The following is a 19567-nucleotide window of genomic DNA, read 5'->3' as shown; positions in this document are numbered from 1 at the left end:
GAGTCAGGTCAAAACTCACAGAGCTCTTAGGACAACTTTTACTATCGGTTTCAGATCTTTCCTCAGTCCCCATTCCACATCAATTTCTTTCCTTCCTTTTGTCTACGTAAATTGCTTCCTGCAGAATGGTATCTATTTTTTGCTCCCTGGTTTCTCTCCAACACTATGCACAGGGTAGAAGTCCAGCAAACACTTCCTAAATGAGTGAAGTTTTATGTTCTGCACGTCACATGTCTCCTGATACATCAAAATATCAATACATCAAATATCAACATCCAGAGGGGTTATCTCCAGGTTCTGGGAAGGTTATAGATGACCTTGATTTTTTATTCCTTTTTTTTTTGCTCATCTGGACTTCCTACCTGTTCAGCAGTGAACCTGCATTCCTTTGGTTAATAAAAAAAATAACAGAAGTAAAAAGAAAAAAAAGGCAAGAAAACAACATAAGAAAGGTCAGGTTTACACAAATATCAGGAGTGATGATTCAGGTCACAGAAGGTACTTTTTGCTTTGTAAAAAAGCTCTGTCACAAAAATCTTGTATGCAGGGAATAGTCCAAAAAAGGGTTTGATTAGCGGGAAACTTTTCAGGATGAGTGAAGTTCAGAGAGTCTTGTTTGCCCAACGGAAACAAAGAAGCTGTCCCTTCTTCCTTCCTTCCAGACATGTGCTGTTTCCTTCTGTCTCCTAAAAGGAGGTCGTGGCAAATCCCAACTCATCAGTTCTGAACTCAGTGACCTCTGACCCCATCAGCCTCGGAGGGTTTTTCCTTCAGATGTGGATGTCTTGAGACTCTGGGAAAAGAGACTGGATCCTCAGTTGCTGTAACCAGGAAGAAACCTTTGACCCACTGGATGGAGACAGAATATCCTTGGCCTGACAGGCGAAAGGCTGGAGTAATTCTCTGGCCTCAGAATAGAAACCAGGTGCATAACACTCACCTGGTTTGAGAGATGGGGAAACAGACCAGAAAGGCGAAGTAATTTACCTGCCCTAGCCATTAGGCAGAAGAAACAGGGCTCAGGATTCCAATCTCAGTCTGACAGATACAAAAGCTTCATGATAAATGAAGCTTTATGATCAAGGAACTTTTAAAAATGGCAAAAGTACTGAGTGCCTGATCCACGCCAGGTTCTGAGCCAAGACCACCAACAGGAACGCCACCAGCCCTGTTCCTGAGGAGTCTGCACACGAGCAAAAGAACATCATCCCATCACACAACGCCCAATAACCACAGAACTGCTAGTCATCATACAACCGACTTCCGCCTGTGAAATGGACTACCAGGTAGAGCTCATGCCTTCAAGCCAAGTGGAACACAAAGACACCTAAGCTACCACCAGCCACATAGCAATCTGCAGAAACCCACCGCTAAATCCTATTAGGACTACCACAAACTGCCACTTTGGCTCCTCTCATGCTAGGCACTGTGCGTAGCACTTCCTACTCAGTACTTCACTTAGTCATCACGACCACCCTATGTCGTAAGCTCGTTTCTCCTCATCATGTCCGACTCTTTGGGACCCCATGGACTGTAGCCCACCAGGCTCCTCTGTCCATGGGATTCTCCAGGCAAGCATGCTGGAGTGGGAAGCCAGGAGCTCTTCCAACAGAGATTCTCTGTTCTGGACCCAGATGATGCAGAGGCTTCCATGCCCAGCCCAGGGCTCCATTTGCTCCCCAGCTCCAACCAGGCATCAAGCCCCTGCCTGGTTCAGACAGGATGAGATTCTGGCCCCAGCATCCTCACTCACTCTTGTTCACAATAAGTCAGGGGGGCTGGAGTGATGGAAAGTCTGTTCATTTAGCCATGGACTGACTGTTAAACACTGGCCAGCTCCTTCCTTCGCTGGGGAGTTGAGCCCATGGGCTCCAACTTGGCTTTGCTACCTGTTGGTGAAGTCAACACCTGAGCTTCAGTTTCCTCACCAGTAAAAAGGAGATGATGACAGCATCTACTGCAGAGCTGTCCTGAGGATGAGACACAGGGACAGAGGCGCCTTCTACAAACCCCTGGATTTCCACCATCAGAGCACTTACCCTACATACGGGAAAACTGCCGTTTGTAGTGAAGCCCACAGGGCAGGGGTCCTGTGGTCTAATTCACCCCGGTATCTAGTACAGTGCTGGACCTACTTCAGGCACTCAATAAACACTTCTGGGATGGATGGATAAGTGACCGAAAAGAATGCTAGAATGGGACCCCTCGCTACTCTGAGCCACACGTACCCTGGGGTGGAGCATGCTGAGTGCTAAGCTGGGGGCATACACAGCTCACCAACGCTTGCCTTTGCTGATGGCTACATCCCCAGGCTGAGCGAACAGGCCTCCAGTATCCCTGACCGGAGACCATAGAAGGCTTGCTGTCTTTGACAGGTGGTGTTCCATCACCTGCTGGGATCTATCCAGGTTCTTGCCCCTGTTAGGTATCACATAGTATACATACTTGATAAATACAGATTCAAGGCAAGCTGACACTGCCCTCTCCCTCCCAGGAGGCCTGCTCTAAGCAACTGTAACTCTTCCTCCGGCTCTTCCCCCGTCTCCTTCATCCACATAAACCTCTTCTATGTTACCCCAACCCAGGAGAGCCTTGAGGAGCTGGCAGCTTCACCTGGGTACTGAGACATTTTAAAATATGTTTATGCTTTCCAGACCCTTAAGCACAATGGAGAGGCAGTCGTTTCCCTTTTCCTGGGACTCCGTTTCTCTGCCTGCAAACTAAGACAACCGTGCCCGCCTGGCCCAGTTCCCAGGACCGCCCTGCAGAACTGGCGCGAACACAAGACATCGCGGTGTTCCACAAACCTGAACCGCTGAGTAGAGGTGGTATCAGAGAAGGCACCACCCTGTGAAGGGGTCTGCACCGTTCTCAGAGGCACCAGCAACGCCATCTCAGGAGCCAGCAGGGCCTCTCCTGACTCGGAAAAGGGGCTACCACTTGCCAAGGCTGCTCCTGGCCCAGAAATCTGCCAGAAGGGTCGGCAAGAAAGCCTGGCAGCCCGTTCCCCTCTTCAGGGGAACACACACACACACAGTCCAACTCATAAATAAAAATCTGATTATCACAAGCTTTTCCAAAGCCAACGTGACTGAGTTTTAATCTTTCATAAAGAAAAACTCATAAAATATTCAAGCGAGACCTGTGCATCTCAGGAGACCAGGAGTGGCTCTTGGCAGCCCCCCAGCTACAGACACACTGGTGGGGGTCCCTGGACCTCTGCCGTCAACTGCTGGAGCCTCCTGCCTGCCACGGCTGGTGTTCAACCAAGTCATTAGCAGCGAGCAGGCCCGGCTCTGCCAGCCCCAGCTAACTCTCCAGCCAGCCTGCTCCTCTTGGCTGCTTTCCCCGCCTTTGGCTCTTTCTACTCGACAAGATCTATTTCTACAAGATCGGGGATGCCCTGGGATCCTTTTCACACTGTGCAGCAAGGAGAACAGGATGAAAGTGACAGAACGGGTCTGTCAAAGCCCCTGAGGCTCACAGGAGAGGAAAACATGGAAAAGACCCCTCCCTTTCTAAATCAATTCATTCAGGCTCATCAGGAGGAGACTAGGAAAAGTATGAATTGTATGTCACCTTTGTACCTAGCCTATGGAATCTTCCTTCCCAGGATTCATCCATTCATCCAAAAATTATTTGAGGTGATCCTACTACATGCCAGACCCTGTGAGCACCAGGACGCAACAGAATGAAGAACACAGACAAAAACCCCTGCCTGCCTTCATAGAATAAAGGTTGTTTCCAGGGCTGGGACAGCACACCCTGAATACCTTGCTGAACATAAGGACAAGCTCAAAGAATAATGGGCATTTGTTAAAAGGACAGAGGAGCCTGCATGAAGGGGCTGTCACTGGCCAAATCTGGAACAATTTGAGCAATAGAATATGATAGTAACGGATTATAATCCATAAAATAAACAGCCAGGAGTTAAACCTGTATAAAAAAATAAATGAATAAATGAGGGAGAAAGGAAAGCTCTTTCTACAGAATTTCAACTAATAAATGTATAAAGAATGACAGAAATAGGAAATCACTATTTGGCAAACACCAAAGTAATAACTGTTGCAGGCAAGAATCATCTAAGGATGTCAGGGACAGAAAGTGTGATGAGAATCAAGTTATTCGCATAGTCGCAAAGATACTTCTTAATATGAAAGGTAAGAGAGTAACTGGGAAACCAGGCAGACACCACCATAACTAAGTGTTCAAAGTTCACATCACTAGTGATAAATCATACTAACATCCCGTACCTTCTGCTGTGATGCCCAGGAGGGGTACCATCCCTTCTGGGCAAGCTATGAAAAGAAACACAGAACCCAACTCAGTGATCCAACAAATATCTGGAAAACCTATGAGAGGCATTGTACAGAATAATTAGTAAGGACCCTTTAAAGGGGTCAAGGGCACAGAATTCAAAGAAAGGCCCATGATCTGTCCCAGACTGGTGACAATTGAGGGGACGTGATAACTAAATGCAATGGTGGATCCTGGATTGAATCCTGGACTATTGGTGGGGCCACTCGTGAAACTTGAATAAGGTCTGTGGCTTGGTACATAGGATTGCACTGCTATTCATTTCCTGTGCTAATATGAATTTCATAACATAACTGAAGCATTATACCATGGTTATGTAAGGTGCTAACATATGAGGAAGCTGGGTGTAGGATACATGGAAATTCTTTGCATTACTTTTGCAAAATTTTACATCTAAACTGCTTTCAAAAGAAAAAGTTATTTTTTAAAAGTGTTTTTTAAGCCCTGCCTTCACAAAGTTTACATCCTTGGGAACGCAAAGGACGGAGACAGAAAGGAAGCATAATTTCTTTCTAAAGGTAAAATAGAAAACAGTACTATGGGAGGAAATGGAGCAAAAAAGGGCGATGGGATGAAAGGAGGATATAACTTTAAATATCAAGGTCAGAGGAGGCTTACCGAGAAGACTAAATGGAAGTGAGAGAGAAGAAAATAACTGGGGAATGCCTTCTGGGAAGAGGAACAGCAAGTGCAAAGGCCCTGAGGTTGCGGTGCCTAGTGTAAAAGAGGAAAAACATGGCCCAAGCAAGCCAGGACACTCTCTCAGCTCCATCCCTGCTTCCAGGGGAGTCTGCCACTCTATTCCACCCTCTTCACACATCCCAGTTCTTCCTGAACAAGCTGCCAGGTCAGCCACCAGCAGGCAAGGCAGGGTGACATCTTAGGGGAGGTTAAGTCCTAAAGCCAGTACATAAACCTGAGATCTTACCGTTAAAACTCGCAGAATCACTGTAAACGGTGACTGCAGCCGTGAAATTAAAAAACGCTTGCTCCTTGGAAGGAAAGCTACGATAAACCTACGGCTAAGTTGCTTCAGTCGTGTCTGACTCTTTGCAAGGTTCATAGCCCACCAGGTTCCTCTGTCCATGGGATTCTCCAGGCAAGAATACTGTAGTGGGTTGCCATGCCTTCCTCCAGGGAATCTTCCCAACCCAGGAACTGAACCCTGTCTCTTAGGTCTCCTGCATTGGCAGGCAGGTTCTAGCACCACCTGGGAAGCCATAGACAAACCTAGACAGCATACTAAAAAGCAAAGACATCAATCTGCCAACAAAGGTCTGTATATTCAAAGCTATGGTTTTCCCAGTAGTCATGTACAGATGTGAGAGCTGGACCATAAAGAAGGCTGAGCACCAAAGAACTGAGGCCTTTGAATTGAAATGCTTTTGAAAAGAGAAGACTCTTGAGAGTCCCTTGGTCTGCAACGAGATCAAACCAGTCAATCCTAAAGGAAATCAACCCTGAATATTCATTGGAAGGACTGATGCAGAAGCTGAAGCTCCAATACTTTGGCCACTTGATGTGAAGAGCCAACTCACTGGAAAAGACCCTGATGCTGGCAAAAAGTGAAGGCAAAAGGAGAAGAGGGTGGCAGAGGATGTGAGGGTTAGATAGCACCACCGACTCAACGGACATGAATTTGAGCAAACTCTGGGAGACAGTGATGGACAGGGAAGTCTGGTGTGCTGCAGTCCATGGGGTCGCAAAGAGTCGGACAGAACTTAGCGACTGAACAGCAGCAGACTCGCAACCGGTGACCCCTTGGGAAGGCACTGCTCCTTGGGAGACTGTCTTCCCATTTTTCCACAAACCCAATGTCCAGTTGGTCCTCTAGAGTTGGAACAGGGCAATGTTTTGCTGGTTGGGCACCTGATGAAGATGTTGACCTGCATTAAAGAACCCTGTTTTGTGAAAGACACACATTTTGCACCATAACCATCACAGTCGGTGGGTCAATATGCTCTCATTCTTCGAGAGACCCAGAGAACACCGGTTCTCACCCCGGGACATCTGCCACCTGCACAATACATATTCTCCGGAGTTAAGTGCATTTCTGTTGAGATGTCATGGTACCCATTCATTAAATTACATCCCTGCTTCAAAACCTTCCCATGGGACAATTCTCAGGCTAGACTGGTACTCTCTACATCTACAACTAAACAACGCTGGACATGTCCTAATTGCAGGAGAACCGCAAACTGAACTGACGTTAAGCCTTTCTTCTATAAATTTTCTGCTGGGACCTATCACCTCCTAGCTGCCGCAGAGCTCATCACTGGCCCCAGGAAGGAACAAGAGCACCCTAACGCTGGCAGAAAGGCGGGAGTCAGCGAGTCCTGCCTACACTGTCAGCTTGCTCTGCTTTCTGAGCCTGGGCTCACGGCTGTGATTTTTTATTGCAGCCATATAACACGGTCATATTTTCCGCTAGTAAAATTGTCCCTGTGTCGTACAATAGAATCAAATTGATCAATATTTCATGGTACTGCAACAACAACAACAAAAACCTTTCTGATAGCCCCATGCTTCCCCCACCATAATACACACACATACACATAAACACACACACAAACACACACCTCTAAGAATGGTTCAAAGGAGTAACAACCTCTTTTCATAGGGTTACCATAAAGAGAAATGTGATAAATACTGACTAGGTACCTTCATTCACTCACTCAACAAATAATTAGTAACCATTCATCATGTCAAGGCCTTGCTGGAAACTGAGGACATAGTAATGAATAAACAGACTGTGCCCTCATGGGTCTTAAGACTGGTTACACACATTTCCTTAGTTAGCAAAATTCTTCGCTTGGTTTTCAGGGTCCTCCACCAAGATAACTGGTATGTCTCCATCCATCCATCTACCTCTCTCTTCCTCTTCCTCTCTTTCCATCCCCATTCCCTCCCTAACAAGTAGACCACCTGCTATTTTCAACCTCCTGCTATTTTTAAGCATTTTCAAATGTAATTCACATATAAAGCCTCTGCTAATTATCATCTTTCTACCTCTTCATTAGAGCCAGGGATGGTCTCTCCTCTCCCCTCGGCCTATCTCAATGTTAACCACCCCTCAAGATCACACACCTCCTCCGGCAGGTCCCTAACCCTCCCTTCCTCCACCCTCTTTCCCTTTCCTCTCCCCACACCCACATCCCACATCCCCAAAGCTCAAAGGGACCCCACAGTCTCACTTCTCAGGAGTTCACCTCACCCTTCATTTCAACTCTCTACAAAGGCAGGTCAAGGGCAAGGACCTCATCCACCCTTTGAGAATCCTCTGCCCCAATTCAAGACACACAGGACAGGAGCTCTGGGTGACACCTGGCTGGTGGCTGCACAGGAAGGTTTATCTCAACCCTAAGTTGAGATAAGACATCTGCACAGAGCCTGATGTCTAGTAGATGTCCAATAAAAAGACACTTGGTTGCTTCTGACACTGTTTATCTTCGAAAGTTTTGCTGAACAAGGCAGAAGACTTCCTCCACGGTTAAAGGTGAGGAAAAGAGCAGTGACATGCTAACTATACTCTTAAGATATTTGGGGAAGTGTTAGAAAGGCAGGGGTGTAGTACATTACAAGGGGTGGGGGCAGTGCAAGTCATTCCCACAAATAAACGAGGCTGGGGTACAGAGCTGGGAAGACAAGGAAGCCACACTTAACCTTTTACTGCTGACAGCTGGCCAGTAGGAACTCATGTCCACTGCTGCTGGGCATTCAGGCTGCCAAAACAAGTGGGAAATCTGAATTGCTAAAGATGGACAACCAACTCAACTAGTGTGGACCGACAGTGTTTAAACTCTGGTTGAACCTCTGTTCCGACACTCCTTCCCTCCTCCACCCAGCTCCCATCTTGTTTACCCAAGTTTTGAACAGAAAAGGTGTTTTTATAATTAGCATAGTGTTTGTGTTCCACAAACGGGAGCTTTCAAAAGGCTTAAAAATAGATTGATTCCCCACACACCTTACAGTTCTTCCCCTGAAGATCTTGTTTACACTAGCATTTTCCTAAGCAAATCTTCTTTTGGAAAGGACCATCGCAGTTCACAAATTCTTAAACAGGCAGCTCCGGATTATTAGGACATCATGAAATACCTTCAGGCAACTTCCGAGCCCCATCAATGGGTTCCTCTGCCTGCTGGTATAAAGTGGGAAGGAGGGTTTCTCTGAAATACCAAATACTATAGCTATTACAAAGGGAACCCCAAATAGAGGATATTCCAGAGCTGGAAGGCCTGGCTACTTGCGGGCTCCTGGAAACAAAAGAAGCTCCTGGAACATGGCCAGCCTCTGGGATCTGAGAATAAACATGGACTTTGGTTTAAGAAAACCCAGCTTAGGGGAGTCAGACACCACCTTGCTGAAGGCTGGTTTATCCAATTTATGGAAAGGATGTCCATGACAAAAAGAACCACCATAAAAAAGCCACTCTCTCCAGGGTAATATTTTAGGTCTTCATGTCTATTCAGGTCATTAAACAAAAGGTGTGCTTGGATAGGGAAAGAGTGGCCAGGTTGGCGAAGGCCAGATAAACAAAGCTGATCTCCTTTCTTGACTGCAGGACCTTTCAGAGCCTTTAAAGGTCCAATGGCTGCTATTACTTCCCCAGTGACTCAGATGGTAAAGAATCTGCCTGGAATGTGGGAAACTAGGGTTTGATCCCTGGGCCGGGAAGATCTCCTGGAGAAGGAAATGGCAACCCATTCCAGTATTCTTGCCTGGAGTATTCTATGGACAGAGGAGCCTCGTGGGTCCCTGGGGTCTCAATGCGTCGGACATGACTGAGTGTAACTAACACACACAACGCACTCTCTAAGATTGTATATGCTCCACTTAGAAGTGTATCTGGCCCTAACTCATCCTCCTATGGACCAGCCCCATCCTCTCGCTATGGACCACCCATTGAGCATACTGTCTGAGCTGCCTTTCAGAGATAGAGGGAACTAACCTAAACTTCTAGGATCAGGAGAAGAAGAGCCTTGCCAAAGATCCACCATTGGTTAATTTAAGACAGACGCTTCCCTCGAACCCAGGACCACAGTCATACTCAAGACCAGTACTATCTAGCCTACCCGTCTGGCTAAACAAGACAGTAAATCCAGTGCTCACATGCCACGGAGCAATTGCTGCTGAATTCCTAGTCTGCCCTTAGCATAAAATGCTGAAAAAAGTATAAACCAACAGCTGGGCCCACAGTTGCAGGATGTTGGTTCTAACAGGCCTATCTGAGTGGTCAGCCAACCACTGCTTACATACCTCTAGGGACGGGGCTGTCACTCCCTCTGCTCAGTTCCTCCTGTCTGGATACTAACTAGACAAAAAGAACATTTCTCGTGTATTTTTTCCCACACTTGCAATGTGGCACAGAGCTGGAAACCCTCTTACCTGGACCCGCTTACCTGTTCCTGCTGATAGCTGGCCAGTAGGAATTAGTGTTCACTTCTGCTGGGCATCCAGGCTGTCAAAACAAGTGGGAACTCTGAATTTCTAAAGACGAGCAACTAACTCAACTAGTATGGACCAGGTTTAGCCAGGGGATGCAGCTTTATTTTAAATACGTCTACAGAGGAAGGCAGGCTTCCCTGGTGGCTCAGTGGTAAAGAATCTACCTGCCAATGCAGAAGACCTGGGTTCAATTCCTAGGTTGTTAGATCCCCTGGAGAAGGAAACGGCAACCCACTCCAGTATTCTTGCCTGAAAAATCCCATGGACAGAGGAGCCTGGCAGCGCTACAATCCGTGGCATCGCAAAAGAGTCAGACATGACTGAGCAACTAAACAACTGCAAGCAGTCAGCCAAGGGACTATGAGGCACGGCAGCCCTGACTTGAAATCTCAGCTCCACCAGGTACTCGTGGGTAGGTTGGGTAGATACCTGGGAATCTCCGTATCCTCACCGGTAAGAGCATGGGTACCAGTCCCAGACTGGGGAGGGGGTGCTGAAGGAGACCCTGTGAGCAGTCCCTGACCCTAGCACAGGGTTAGTGGTTAGGTGAAATTCACTCTGCTTACTCTCTAGAGCCTGCACCTCCCCTCTGGGTCCACACAGCCACCCCAGGAAAGAGCCCAGATGAACTCGATGAGACGGGAGAGTGGAGACAGCGCAGTGCCTCTGCAGTAACAGCTCCCTCTGACCTGAAGAGACTGGCAAATCCTAATAACTCTGGTGCTGAAAGGGTGTTCCAAGAACCAGTCCATCACTCAACTGTGCAGGAGGGAAACAGAAGCCCGGGGAGGGGGCGGGTGGCTGGGGGTAGGACCTGCCTCGGCACACACAGCAGGTCATCAGGTGAATCAGACAGAGCATCCCCACTCACAACAGGGGAGGAAGACAAGGGAAGAGCCAGAAGGTGGTGCAGCAACCCCAAACCCTCATCACGTCCCACTGAGTTTTTAATAGACTTTAACAATTTACTGACACCAGCGGAGCTTATAAAGTAGTTTAATTGAATTAATTAGGCAGTCACGACTTACTCCCGAGTTCCCCCTTTGGCTCCGGGGAGGCTGTGCCAGCCGCCTGTTTAACCCCTCGCGCCCTTGAGGGGCTGTCACTCACTCTCGTTTAAGATGATTCACCACGGTCTCCGCCCGTTTCTTTCCTAAACTGGTGCTCACCCTGGCCCCCATCTGTATCCCAACACTAAGCTCACCTCTGCACCAGCATCTGCCTGCCCTGAGTGGCTGGATGGAGGAGATCCTCTATCCTTGGGAGGATGAAGGCTCCCTTCTCTGGCAGGTTCCCCAGGCAGCAGGGGCAGCAAAGGGTAGGGGTCCCTGGCTGAGCGTGGGAACCACCCACTGGCCCCCCGCCTCCTCCACTGTCCTGACTCGTCAGCCTTAACTTCACCACCCAGGAGAGGCTGGTCGATGCCACCTGGAGTGTGGTCCATTTACGAGCATCATCGGCTCCGCCTGGAAGCTTGTTAAAACCCAGACTCTCGGGCACCGCCCTCACCCACTGAACCAGAGTCTCTGGGGGGTGACGCTCAGACAGCTGGGTTTAACAAGCCCTCCAGGTGATGATAACACACACTAATGCTGGAGAAGTGGTCTGGGTGATCACGAAGATACCTTCTAGATGACAAAGTCTGGGAAACAATCCAAACGTGAAAACCAATTCACTCACGAGATCATCTTCACAGCATTATTTACAACAGGGGATATTACACAACATCCCCCACCTGGGCACTGCTGTGTGAACTAGGATACGGCCACTTCACGGAACACCGTACAGCCAAAACCACGGGCTTTACAATAAAACTGGGAAATGCAAATCCTGTGAGCTGAGCCTGTTTTTTCTTCTAAGCGGGAAAGAAGCTGAACCTATTGCACTCCTTGGTTTAAAAAAAAAAAAAAAAGGAAAACAGTCAAAACGTCCAAGATGTAAACTTCAGGTAGGAATCTATAGGTGATTTTCTTTCTTCCTCAGACTTCTCTGTGTTTCCCAACTTTGTCTATACAAATATTTGTTACTTTTTGTCAGGAAGGAAAAACAAACTTTGTTTTAAAGAAAACAGAAAGTTTCTGAGAGAAGTTACTACCGACAAAGCAGAAAGTTCTGCACTAACTTGAAACTCACTCTGTGTCCAGCTTCCTAGGTCTCCAGCTGGACCACGAGATCCCTGCCGCCTGGGACAGAGGACAGGACGCCTGGGACAGAAGGACAGGACTGCCCTGCTCACAGAAGGTGTGAAGGGAGAGAGGCAGGGAGGGAGGGGGGATGGAGGGATAGAGAAAAGTGGCTTCAGGCGAACCGCCCTATGAAACTGGCTTTCCCTTGGCATATAATCGGAGGAGGTATTTAAGTACAAATTTCAAGATGTAATGGCAAGAGAGAATATAGCCCTGAAGAGCCAGACCCAAGAGAAAGGAGAAAATTCACCCAGTGCCCACGAAAATGTCCTGTCCAGCAGCTCACACACTCACGCTTTTTCCTGGACACACCTGGCTGGCAAAGACACGCTCATTAGGGGAATAATAAGTCACTGTTTCCAGGAACTTCTAAGCTGGACGGCCAATCCACCCCAGCTGGCTCACGGTGAGCGGACGCGGCAGGAATCAATAATTACAAAGTGCAGAGCAGGAGCCAGGTGAGCAAACACCAGGCTGGGCAGGACGCTCCCCTACTTGGAAGCCAGGATGGGGACTCACCCCGCATCCCACTCTCCGTGGGCACCCACCGTACCAAATGCCCTGGGAGGAGGGACAGTGAGAACCAAGCGTGGAGGTTGAGAAACCATAGGTGGGTCCAGAAGAGCCGTTTGGTGTGGCAGGGATGAGGGGTGGATCGGGGGCTCATAAAGATATGCTGGGCCATGAGGACTGTGGATAGGGGCTGGGGCGCACCCCTCTTCCAAGCACCAGGAACTAGGAGACGCCAGGCGGGAAAGGGGGGATGAAAAGAAATATCCCACGCTGCCAAGTTACTGCTTGTCTCGAGGCAAGTCCAGGCTTTGAGGCCAGTAGGCCTCAGGGAAGAAATCACCATTCTTGTTCTCCCCTCCCCCAGCCCGAGCGGACAAGCGCTTGGCACCATGAGGCACTGGACGGGTGCCCACTGGGTTTCGAGGTGGCCATATGTCCCGAAATCTCAGGAAAAAGGCAACCAGACAGAGAGCCCAGGAGTGGAATGGTCATCCTAAACCACCTGACCCTTCCCCTCTTATCCAAATTTTCTCCTGTGGTATAACCGTGCCCCACCCGAACCCAGGGGCACAGGGACACACAGAGTCTCTGGCCCCTGACCTCTGAGCAAAAGCCAACAAGCCCTCTACATCCCAGAAGAACCTGGGCTACAGGCAATCCCTGCCCAGGACAAGCCTTGGTCTCCCTTTACCATCACACAACAGCAGAGAGGAGAGGGGCAAAAGTTGCACCTTAAACCCCAGACTCCTGACTCCTACCTGGGCTCAGCAGCGGGCATGGGCACTACAGGATTAGAGGGCAGATGGTGATCAACCCAGAGGTCTGCTGAGAACCATGATCTCCTACAGAACTGGATCGGAAAAAAGGTGAGCTCAGTAAGGAGCTCCCTGTCCCTAGAGAGGTTCAAGCAGAGGCTGGAGAGCTGACCTCTTGGTATGAATGATGCTTGAGACTGAGCTGGGGGCAGGAGAATGACTTTGACATTCCATGCTTACTGTGATATGTTCTGATTCTTCCCAAGGCAGACAAGCATCTGATAAGGTTTGAGCGATGAATCTGTGCAAGGGTCTTCCAAATGGGTCCCTCTCCTCCAGCCTGCTTCAGGAGCAACCCAGGAGGTGGCCAGGCCAGGATCTGTCCCCTCAGGGCCCACACACACCTCCCCACTGGACAGAGGAGACACAGTGTTCAGGGTCCACAAAAAAAAGCTTTGATTTCTTTAAAACCAGAATAAAGTACTAAACTTTCAGGTCAGAGAAAATGCTTGCCATGTAATATTAACACAATCATCATTTATACCAATGAAATCATAAAAAGTATATTAAACTCTTTTTTTTAGATTTTTTTTAATGTGGACCATTTTTAAAGTCTTTATTGAATTTGTTACAGTATTGTTTCTGATTTAAGTTTTGTTTTAATGGCCAAGAGACATGTAGGATCTTAGCTCCCCAACCAGGAATTGAACCCACACCCCCTGCATTGGAAAGCGAATTCTCAGCCACAGGATGGACAGAGAAGTCCTCAGAATTTAAATATATTTTAATGAAGAAAGCCGATCACGAAGGCAAAAGTACCTGGGGACCACGAAAGTCATAATGTGGCTGTCCCTCTCCAATGAAAAAAAACAAAACACTTTTATTTATCTGATATACTGAGCTCCTCTGTAAGACTTCATTTGTGAAAAGGTTCTTTGGCTAAAAAGATTTTTGAGATCTCGAAGTGAGTAAAAGTAGTATTTTACTCAACCAGGGGTTGGGATCTTAATTTATGAACCAATGAAATGTGGTGCCATGTTAGTCGCTGAGTTTTTCCAGCTCTCACGACCAATCCTGTGTCACAGGCTTTAGGCGGCAGTGGTTCTTAGTAGGCATGCGGGCTCACCATGCATTACTCCCCCTTTTCATGCTATTTCGAATGTATGTCGTGAGACACAGAACGTTTTAGATGGAGAATAATAATGCTGATCTCTTCAACAAGGGATTCCACACTTCAGACTCACTCCCAAGCTCAGTGACACCTCCTCACTCGGGAAGTGAAGTGAAAGTCGCTCAGTCGTGTCCGACTCTTTGAGACCCTGTGGACTATACAGTCCATGGAATTGTTCAGGTCAGACTACTGGAGTGGGTAGCCTATCCCTTCTCCAGTGGAACTTCCAGACCCAGAAACTGAACTGGGGTCTCCTGCATTGCAGGCGGATTCTTTTCCAGCTGAGCTATCAGGGAAGGAACAGTTCAGATCTGAAGGAGGGAAATCCCTGAGCTGGATAAACCAGGTGAATAGTCCCATCACGAGAAAGGAGAATCCTTTAAAGAAAAACCTAAGGCAGCAGGAAACTCAGCCAATTCAGACAGTCATCAGCCTTAGGACCTCAACCCGCAGCATGTGAAAGCAATACTCGGGCAGTTGGTTAAAATCTCAGATTCTGGGACTTCCCTGGCAATCCAGTGGTTAAGGCTCCTTGCTCCCAGTGCAGGGGGCTTAGGTTCCATCCCTGGTTGGGGAACTAAGATACCACAGGCCGATCAGTGCAGCCAAAAAAAATACAAAATAAAACAAAAACCCCTCAGATTCTCCACCTCCCCCACCCTCGATGATTCAGAAACAGCAGGGGGAAGCTGAATGTCCCAGCTGCTTTTAGTGCAGGAGGTCCCAGACCTCCCTTGGAAAAGAGCTCATCTACTAAAGATGAAAGAGAGAATTTGGGGGAGTCCCCAGCCTGTTGGGCTCTTGTTTCCTGGTGCCAATTAGAGGGTAAGGCCCCCAGGGGACCTCTTGTTTCATAGCCTCACAGTGGAATGGCAACAGCATGGTAAGCTTCTCTCAACATGCAACACCCTCCCTACACATACACACACACACACACACACACACACACACACACGCTTCTCTCAACATGCAACACCCACCCTCCCTACACACACACACACACACACACACACACACACACACCGTGAGCTTTTCTCAACATGCAAAACACACACACACACACACACACACGGTGAGCTTCTCTCAACATGCAAAACACACACACACACTTCCTCTGCTCTCCCAGCTTTACCTTCCCTGGGAGCGGCTCACCTCCACCCAGGTGGCTGAAGAACAGGGGCTCCAGCACTGAAAAGTCAAGGCCCGACATCTCCCCCCATCTGCTCAGTGTCAATGTGGTACAGTTCTGGGTGAAAGCCGACCCATGCCAGAGGGAGTGATGGCCTGGAAGCCTCACTTGCCCCAGGTGGTAAGAGAGAACAACTGATATAAACTGGAAGGAGGAATGCCGTTGTCGAACCAAGGCCAGATGAGAGAAGTCACTCAGCAGGTGCCCAATAAGACCACAGAGCACCATGGATGATGGACATTTTCATTTCTGCCTATTCAGCATCCCTGATTCCAACAAAGAACTTTCTTGTCCTTTCAGGAATCTACAATCCCAGTCCCAAGCACCAAGAGATTCAAATGACCCACGTCCATCAATTAGAACAACACACCCTCCTGCACTGTGATTGGTTCAGGGATATGCCTGTGACTCAAGCTGGGCCAATGTGAGCCTTCCTTAGGACTTTGGTTGAAACCCTTGGGAAACAAGTTCTCTCTCTTCACTGGGATTAACTACTCCAGTGCGGTGAGAAATAAGGCTGGGGACACTACAGCCATTTCTGCCACCACTTGGGGAACGCCTGCAAGAAGAGCAAGTCAATACAAGGAAACAAGAGCTGAGAGGTGGAGAGCAACACACTTCTGATAACCCCAACTAAGTTACCTGAGTCCAGCCCTGGACTTTTCAGTATGTCAACAAATGAGCTCCCCTGGTGGTACAGTGGTGAAGAATCCACCTGCCACTTTGGGAGACACAGGTTTGATCCCTGGGCCAGGAAGATCCCTGGAGAAGGAAACGGCAACCCATTCCAGTATTCTTGCCTAGGAAATCCCATAGACAGAGGGGTGTGGCGGGCTACAGTCCATGCGGTCACAAAACAGTCAGACACAATTTAACGACTAAACAACAACAACATCAACAAATATCCCGTTTCATGCTATCAAGTTTTAGATTACACTTTAAGTATCTAAAGACCTTTTTTAGAAAAAATGGATAGTCGGTTGTATGAACCAGTAGATTTGGTTTAAAGGCAGGAAAAATCCTCACTTTCCTGGGACCTGGAGCAAGCCATGCCACCTCTCTCGGTTTCCGTTTCATCCTAAGCTCCCAAGGTTGTGGTGGACATTTAAATTACATCACATAACTACAGGAAACAGTTAGGACGTGATTTAGCATTTGTAGGTGCTCAACAGATGTCAGGAAGGAAAGTCTCAGCCTAACAGTAGATCCCCCTAGGCATTCCCATTTGCTACAGAAATAATATTAGTCCTACGATGCCAAGCTGGTGGAGAGTCTGGCAAGGCAAAATGGCCACCAGGGACACAAGTCAAAAGAGAAACAGCTAGGAGAAGCCCTTTCTTAAGAAGCATGAGCCCTGGCAAGTTCCCAGCACTTTAGAGAACTCAAAGCAATTTCATATCATCTTCTATTCCCACAACCTCTGCTATTAGAATGAGACTCTCAAAGTATAAAGTGGCACACCCTTTACAAGGGCCAATTTGGTAATATCGTTTAAAATGCACAGTCTCTGACACCACAATGCCTCTTCCAGTACTCTATCTTTTCAAAGTACTCTCACAGATGCAAAATAACATTGATATAAGAAGTGCTGATGGCTTCTGGTCATGAAGGAGTCAGCAGAACCAGATTCGCCATCCACCTTAAACAACCAAGAAACTGGACAAAACATTTGAAACAATTATTTCTAGACACTGGGCAGCAGGCTTACAGGACAGTAGCCCCTAAGAGAGGAAAGCAAACAGGCTGGGTCCTACAATTGTCCCAGGTGACTGCTCAGAGAATTTCTCAACTGCAGTGCAGAGAGGAGGCGCTCAAGCAGAGTTCAAGGGTTCCCCTGAATTGAGCAGACAGCTTAAAACAGGGGAGGCCCAGGAAGCTAGGAAGAATAGAGTCAGAGCAGAGAGAGGGGCCCAGAGAACGAGCTCCAATTCTCCAGCTGTTTTAGCGCTGATCACACATGCATATAAGGAAACGACCTAAGGCTGGAGCAAGAAACAGAGAATCCAGCAGAACAATTCCCAGAACTCACAAGCCGAAGAATAGGTCATAGTCCCACCAGCCAAAGGGGAGAAATCTCCCAATACACAGGGGCATTGGGGAGGGTACTCAGAAAGGTATGCCCTCAACAGTGGGGAGAAGACTCTTGAGAGTCCTTGGACAGCAGATCAAACCAGTCAATCCTAAAGGAAATCAACCCTGAATATTCACTGGAAGCACTGATGCTGAAGCTGAAACTCCCAATACTTTGGCCACCTGATGCAAAGAAATGACTCACTGGAAAAGACCCTGATACTGGGAAAGATTGAAGGCAAGAGGAGAAGGGGACGACAGAGGAGGAGATGGTTGAATCGCATCACCAACTCATGGACATGAGTTTGAACAAACTGGGAGATGGTGAAGGACAGGGAAGTTTGGTATGCTGCAGCCCATGGGGTGGCAAAGAGTCAGACATGACTTAGCGACTGAACAGCATTAACAACAACAGTGAGGAAAAATTAGCACTAGACCAGAATTCAGAACACCTTTTCTATAAAGGTCCAGAAAGTCAATATTTCACCCTTTGTGGGCCACTGCAGAATGAAAGCAGCCATGGACAATAGCTAACCAACGAGCATACCTGTGTTCCAATAAAATTGTATTTATCAAAACAGGCCAAGGGCTTCCCTGGTGATCCAATGGCTAAGACTTCAACTCCCAATGCAGGGGGCCCAGGTTCAATCCCTGGTCAAGGAATAAGACCTCACATGCTGCAACTAAGACCCAGTGCCCCCACCAAAAAACGTCAGACTTGCCCCCTGGACCAGAGTCTGCCAAACTGTCCTCTATTTTAAACCCAGCTCTTGTCCTTCACAACAATTTAACTGCTGTGGTAGGCAGAATGTGTGTGTTTTAGTCGCTGAGTCATGTCCAACTCTTAGGAACCCCATGGACTGAAGCCCACCAGGCTCCTCTGTCCATGAGATTTTCCAGGCACAAATATGGGAGTGGGTAGCCATTCCCTTCTCCAGGGGATCTTCCCAACCCAGGGATCAAAGCTGGGTCTCCTGCACTGCAGGCGGATTCTTTACCATCTGAGCCACCAGGAAAGGCATCTGGTAGGCAGAGAGGCCTCCTAAAGATGTCCGCATCCTAATCCCCAGAACCTGTGAATATGTGAGGATACATGCAAAGGAAATGAGGCTTGCTAGTCAGATGACCTTGAGATGGAGAGATTATCTGGATCATCTGGATGGGCTCAATAAAGGAGTCCTTCTAAAGAGAAGAGGGAAGAAGAAGAGAGATGGCAGCGTAAGAAGGACTTGGTCCAACATTGCTGGCTTTGAAGATGGAGAAAGGGAGCCACGGGCCAAGGAATGCAGGTAGCCTCGAGAAGATGGAAAAGGAAATAGATTGACTCTTACAGCTCTCAGAAGGAACAGAACCTTGCCAACACCTCGATTTTAGCCCAGTGAGACCTCGGACTTCTGATCCCTAGGGCTATAAGATAATAAATCTGAGTGGCTTTCAACCACTAAAATCATGATAATTTGTTACAGCAGCAAGAGTAAACTAATACAAAAATGATAACAGAATAAAGTACAAAATAAAAGAACGTTAATACATCCAGCACTTAACAATGCAAAAGTCACAGCATCTGTCAATCAAAAATCACTAGGCCTGAAAGAAACAGAAAAACCAATTAACAGGAAGAGACCGAAAAATAGCATGCTTGATAGACTTTAAGAACATTAAGACTGCTGTCATAAACATACTCCATAAATTCAAGAAGGAAGGGAAGAACATGAGCATGTGAGTGACCAAGCTTCTGATTTAAAAGACACAAATCAACTTCTCCAGACAAAGAATACAATGCCTAGCATGAAGAAGAGATTAGATACTGAAGAAGAAAAGACTGACATACCTGAAGACACAGCCATAGAAACTAACAGTAATAAAACAAAGAGAGGAAAAGAGATGGACAGAAATAAGCACAGCATCTACATGCTGCAGG

The 19567-nt window shown here is 47.7% G+C and overlaps 1 protein-coding gene and 1 long non-coding RNA gene across 22 annotated transcripts in view; one reads left to right on the top strand and one right to left on the bottom strand.

Moving 5' to 3' along the window:
- The window catches only part of ZNF618 (zinc finger protein 618), a 204947-nt gene that overhangs the window by 149913 nt on the left and 35467 nt on the right, over positions 1–19567 (bottom strand). Inside the window, exons 1-3 of one of the 19 annotated variants that reach the window (XM_044940498.2) lie at positions 10967–11717; positions 9703–9775; positions 8282–8455 (exon numbers count right to left, since the gene is read on the bottom strand). The exons of 15 other annotated variants lie outside the window; for them this stretch is intronic. The gene's annotated coding sequence lies outside the window, so the exon portion shown is untranslated. Of the gene's footprint in view, positions 1–8281; positions 8456–9702; positions 9776–10966; positions 11718–19567 lie in introns of those variants that run through there. 3 more of the 19 variants (XM_044940495.2, XM_044940497.2, XM_044940496.2) reach the window with 3 other exon arrangements.
- LOC123332960 lies at positions 11547–16012 on the top strand. Of its 3 annotated transcripts, none has more exons than XR_006550174.2 (3): positions 11547–11710; positions 11915–12003; positions 13483–13714. It is a non-coding gene; the product is annotated as an uncharacterized LOC123332960 (long non-coding RNA). The 3 variants fall into 3 exon arrangements; XR_006550175.2 differs by having other exon boundaries at positions 11548–11710; positions 13487–13714; XR_006550173.2 differs by lacking the exon at positions 13483–13714 and adding an exon at positions 15877–16012 and having other exon boundaries at positions 11550–11710.

Source organism: Bubalus bubalis, chromosome 3 (assembly GCF_019923935.1).
Source record: "Bubalus bubalis isolate 160015118507 breed Murrah chromosome 3, NDDB_SH_1, whole genome shotgun sequence".
NCBI classification, from domain to species: Eukaryota; Metazoa; Chordata; class Mammalia; order Artiodactyla; family Bovidae; genus Bubalus; species Bubalus bubalis.
This window is presented reverse-complemented; position numbering and strand designations above follow the sequence as displayed.